A 6,246-nucleotide genomic window follows, 5' to 3' on the forward strand; every position below is an offset into this window, starting at 1 on the left:
CACGTCAAACGTTTCAACGTACAGAATGTGTTTGGCTTACCGGATTTGTAGTAGCTTAACACGAAAGTATCGTCGTTTCTGATATCAAAATTTTGTACACGGTGTCGATGGTGTTGCGGCCACAGATTGTTGGAAGCAGGTAACCAGGCCTGTAGTAGTACGTCTTCTTAAACGGCGGTTTCTCGTCCATTCGGGAGTCCAGTCAGCGAAGAAGATATAGTGTAAAATGCAGTAATGGTAACGATTGCTTGGGGTCAGTCTACAAGCATAGACCAAACATGAACTAATTGAATAAGATTCAAATGGCATATTTAAGTGCCTCTTTTAGAAACAGGTAGTCATCCAATCAAAGATAGAAACTCTAAATGTTAAGCGTCAAAGTTCATCATCTGTGACCTGGTACTAAGATTTATCCGTCATTAATAAAGTCATCTATGAAGGATTTAGGGCATTGCACGCCCTCTACGACAAGGTCAGGGTGCTCTGCTGGTTTGAATTCTAATGTTGCAAGTTTTTTTGTAAAACTCGATCGACTCTAAGTGTTGAAGGTCATCAGTGTGGAGATTGCTGCTAGTATCTCGTTAGTCCAGGCCGTACCTGTCGAGGTCATGAACTTGATCAAAACCAAAATTTGACAAAAATGTGTTCTGAACATTTTTGGAGGTCGACGACAGTGGCCTAGACAGCTTCGCCAAACATGGAATGTACTTTGTGTCAAAGTTAAGATAACAGCTCAGCGCAAGCTCTGAATTGGTTTCCTACGAAAGTCGTGCAAATCTGATTTTTTTTATTTGCAACCCTATGAATATTCCAGATGTAATGTTTTTAGCAAAATGCCGTAAAAAGTACTGGGAAATATTGATTATATTTAAAATGTCATCACAGAAATCACCGTATATCGCGAAGGCAAATTAGAATGGTAATTTAAGGTCAATTTCTTAAGCTAGAATGTCATTTCTCTTCTTTTGAGAAAGGAGAACTTGTATGCAACGGCATATTTTCAAGGCAGGTTTTAAGTTAGGCCAACTGGCCATCAATCATGATAAGAGAGCAATCTTGGCGGAGGGACTGCGATGGGAGTAATGAAACAGAGACAGAGAGATGGGTGGAGGCAAAACAGCAGGAGGAGAATCTTCTCATAGAAATGTATGTTCCTACCAAAGAAGCGCCTCATCATTCCATACTGTTCATATGACCCGCACACATTACTGAGTGAAATGTCGCCTTACCTGACTTGGCGTAGGTAATGAGGAAAATGTCATTATCCCGAACATCGAAGTCTCTGTACGCATTATCTATGGTGTTGCGGCTCATAATGGCAGGAATAAGATAGCCAGGCCTGTAGTAGTAGGTCTTCTTGAACGGTGGTGTCACGTCCATGGTTGCTCAGTTGTTTAAGACTTGTGTTACGAGCAGAGAAAACGAACAAAAGGGTGAACTCAGCAGTTTCCGTTTAAACAAAATTTATTATGAAAATAAAACTAATTGCTAAGTCAGGGATAGAGTACAAACTTTAAAAGTGTACAGACTACTTATCTCAGCTGGGACGGCAAAGCTCCAGTCTCAGAGTTGTAACAGTCTGTCGGATGAATGAACAGTCCTTCGACTTGCAGGCTTGAAGTTGCACAAAGTCCACAGTGTAAATCCAGCGTTGGCAGTGAAGGTCTTGAAAAGTCTTGAGAATGACTTGCTGCTGGAGTTTCGAAACACTTATAGTAACACACAAGAGACACGATCCCAAAAGTCTGAGTGGAAGCTGTGCACGTCCCTTTTATACCCATGTGCTTACATAAGGGCATATAAGAACAATCTAGAACTTTTATTGACATGCTAATTACTGTTCTAAATTATCTCTTTTACACAACTAATTAACTTTCCAGAACATTCCAAACATGACTAATTGAATTCAAGGTTGTGATGTCATTAAGGTCAGTGACCTTGAGAATGTTCTAGACTAATTGAACTCAGGTCATGATGAGTGTGGGGGGGAAATGACCTACATAACACACCCCCTCTTCAAAAAAAGAAAATTTTAAAATGAAAATTTTTAAAGAAAAATTTTCTTTTACAAATGTAATCTTAAAATGTGAACGACAATAAACTCTAAATACGAGAGAGACAGTCTGCAATTAAATTGTCTCTCCTTTGATATGTCTAATATCAAGATTAAACTCCTGTAACATTAAACTCCATCTTAGCAATCTCTGATTTTTGCCTTTAAATTTCTGCAGAAAAACAAGAGGGTTGTGATCAATATAAACCACTATTGGCTGATTTGAAGAAGTAACATAAACTTCAAAATGCTGTAAAGCTAATATCAAAGATAAACTCTCTTTTTCAATTGTAGAGTAGTTTCTCTGGGATTTGTTAAATTTGCGTGAAAAATAGCAAACAGGATGATCTACACCATGACTATCCTCTTGCAATAAAACACAGCACCAGTAGCCGTATCACTAGCATCCACAGCTAATTTGAATGGCAAAGTGAAATCTGGTGCAGACAACACTGGAGCACTTTGCAGTATGGCTTTAAGTGTATCAAATGCCTGTTGGCATTGCTCTGACCAAACAAACTTTAAGTAAGTTAGTCAAAGGCTCAGTAATTGTGGAGAAATTTGGACAGAATTTTCTGTAGTAACCAGCCATACCGAGAAAGCGCATCAGTTGTCGTTTGCAGTTTGGTATGGGAAAACTTGAAATGGCACTGATTTTGGCATCAACAGGTTTTACCTCACCCTGTTCTACAGTATGAGCGAGGTAAGTCAACCTCGCCCAGCCAAACTCAGATTTGGCAAGGTTGACAGTCAACATTGCTTTGCTCAGTCTCTCAAAGAACTTCCGCATGAGCTTGATGTGTTCCTCCGAGGTGTCACTATACAGGACGACGTCGTCAACGTAAGCTGCACATCCGTCTAGCCCGGATATGACGTTGTTGATCATCAGTTGGAACGTTGCCGGAGAGTTCTTCATTCCGAATGGCATCACCTTGTACTGGAACAATCCGTCTGGTGTAACAAAGGCGGATATTTCACGAGCACGATCCGTCAGAGGGACTTGCCAAAATCCCTTCAGTAGGTCAAATTTTGTCACATACTTGGCTTTTCCCACTCGATCGATGCAATCATCAATCCTCGGGATTAGGAAAGTGTCTGTCTTTGTTAAAGTGTTGACTTTCCTATAGTCCGTGCACATACGATAACTGTGATCTGATTTGGGAACAAGTATGCACGGCGAACTCCAGTTACTTTTATTAGGTTCAATAAAGTCATTGTCCAGCAGGCACTTGACTTCTTCCTGGAGATATTTCGCTTTTGTTGGATTCAGTCTGTATGGATGTTGTTCCATAGGCTTACTGTCCCCAACATCAACGTCGTGATAGATGACGTTTGTCCTCGTTGGAACATCTTGAAACAGGTGTTTATATTCGTGGAGCAGTTCTTTCACCTGTTGTTGTTGTTCTGGCTGGAGGTGTGCCAACTTTATAGACTCCAGCTTCTCAAGGATTTCTGAGTTCTGAAGCTTGACCGAGCCCAGCTTTGAGTTTAGAGTATTTTCACTGAAGTCAATTTCAGTATCACTATCTTCATAATGGTTTGAAGTGACTGCACTGAAGGCTTTGTTTTAGTAGGATTATCCCTATCCAAATATGGCTTAAGCATATTTATGTGACATAGCTGTTTCTGTTTTCGCCTGTCAGGTGTTATTATGATGTAATTTAAGTCGCTCAATTTTTTATCAATTAGGTATGGCCCAAAGTAACGAGCATGGAGTGGTTTGCCAGGAACCGGAAGTAGAACAAGGACTTTTTGACCTGGTTCAAACTTCCGTTGTGAGGTGCTTTTATTATATTTGGTTTTCATTTACTGCTGAGATGACTCAAGATTTTCTCTGGCTAATTCACATGCTTTAGAGAGTTTTGTACGAAAATCTGACACATATTGCAAAATATTCAGACAATCATCATCGTCTGATAGGAATTTCTCTTTAACAAGCTTAAGTGGGCCACGGACTGTATGTCCAAATACAAGCTCAAATGGGCTAAAACCAAGAGACTCTTGAATTGACTCTCTAACAGCAAAGAGCAGAAAATGAATTCCTTCATCCCACTGCTTCTCTGTGTCAAAACAGTAGGTCCTAATCATGTTTTTCAAAGTTTGATGAAATCGCTCAAGAGCACCCTGACTTTCTGGATGATAGGCGGATGACCTATACTGTTTAATGCCTAGCTGATCCATTACTTGTTGAAAAATACCAGACATAAAGTTGGAGCCTTGATCGGACTGGACACGTTTAGGGAGGCCAAATAAAGTGAAAAATTTGACTAAAGCTCTCACTATAGTCTTTGTCTTTATGTTTCTCAGTGGTATGGCTTCTGGGAACCGAGTTGATGTACACATAATTGTCAACATGTACTCATTTCCTGATCTTGTTTTTGGCAGGGGCCCAACACAGTCTATTAGAATCCTACTAAATGGTTCTTGAAATGCTGGAATTAGCTGTAAAGGGGCCTTTGGAATGGTCTTGTTTGGCTTTCCTACCATTTGACATGTGTGACAAGTTTTACAGAAATGTGCTACATCCTGCCTGCGATTAGGCCAATAAAAGTGACTGAGAATTTTATGATAAGTTTTCCTTATTCCCAAATGACCAGCTTAGGGGGTTTCATGGGCCAGGTGCAATATTTCAGCACGATAGGACTTTGGAACCACAATTTGATGTTTTATAGCCCAATCGTCATCAACCAAGACATCTGGAGGTCTCCATTTACGCTTGAGAATACCAGATTTTGTATAATAGGAAACAGAGCTATCTGAAGTTTCACCTTCATCATCTACCCTGTCAAACAAAGACAAAATATCTGGGTCTTTGTGTTGTTCTGCAATGAGATTTGATCTAGAAAATGTCTGACTTTGGTCAGCAGAAGTTTTACTGGAAGTTTCAAATCCACGAGGGATAACGGAATGATCAGTGTCAAACACCTGACTGAGAAAGGTGTCATTTAAGTCATCATCTGTGACATTATTTTTGACAGTATTTTGATTCTCAGAAGTTTTCTTTGACATGGCTCGAGTAATAGCACATGAAGGAAAATGGCCGGGAATTTCCTCTTCTATTGGCTCTGGATTCTGATCTAAACTAGGATTATCAGTCACAAGTGGATTAGTAATGACCTTGTCCCCGGCAAGGTCGTTTCCAAGAAGAAGGTGAATCCCTTCAAAAGGCAAAAAAGGCCTAATACCTAAAGTCACAGGTCCAGAAACAAAGTCCGAAGACAAATAGACATTATGGAGAGGAACAGGAATGTAGTCATTACAATCTACCCCCTTAATAAGAACTTTAGAACCTGAAAATGACTTTTCAGAAAACGGCAGGGTATCTGCCAATAAAAGAACTGGGAAACTCCGGTATCTCTTAAAATTTTGACAGGGGTAGCGGAAGAAAAATCACTAGAAAGTGATAAAAAACCATCATGAATAAATGGTTCAAAAATACCCATAATGCTATCTTGAGAAGAATTGACCTTGACCTCATTAATTGGGGATAAGAGGGGTTTAACCTCGGAAAATGTGTTGCACACATTATCAGACTCTAATTGAGATGATGAAGAAATAAAGCCAGTGGGTTTAGATCCACTTTGACCACTTTGACCTTCACGTTTTCTTTTCAATTTGAAACAATCTGACATTAAATGGCCGTCTTTCTTACAATAATTACAAGAAAGTGTACCAAACTGTTGTCAGAAGGAGATTGAGACTTGGGATCTGATGATGTGGGAGTGTTACTTGAACTCTGTGAACTGTTGTCATTTGATTTCCTACTCTCCTTTGAAAAATGCTTGGATGAAAAGGAGGAGTTAAATTTACCTGCATTGTTTCTGCATGAAAAGGACTGGGATGGTTTGCTAAGAAATGAAGATTTGTGGGTCAATGAATAATCATCGGCCAAACGTGCAGCAACCTCCAATGTATCTGCCTTTTGTTCATTGATAAACGTCTTGATGACACTCCGAATGCACCTCTTAAATTCCTCAATCAAAACAAGCTGTCGTAATTTGTCATAATTCTCACTGACCTTTGCCGAAGAACACCAACGATCAAACAGTTGCTCTTTTGTTTGAGCAAATTCAACATAAGTTTGATTTTTCACCTTCTCACAATCCCTAAATTTCTGACGGTAAGCTTCAGGCACCAACTCATAGCCCTTGAGAATTAATTCCTTCACAGAATCATAATTTGAAGCCTGTTCT

The sequence above is a fragment of the Ptychodera flava genome, chromosome 19 (assembly GCF_041260155.1).
Source record: "Ptychodera flava strain L36383 chromosome 19, AS_Pfla_20210202, whole genome shotgun sequence".
NCBI lineage: Eukaryota > Metazoa > Hemichordata > Enteropneusta > Ptychoderidae > Ptychodera > Ptychodera flava.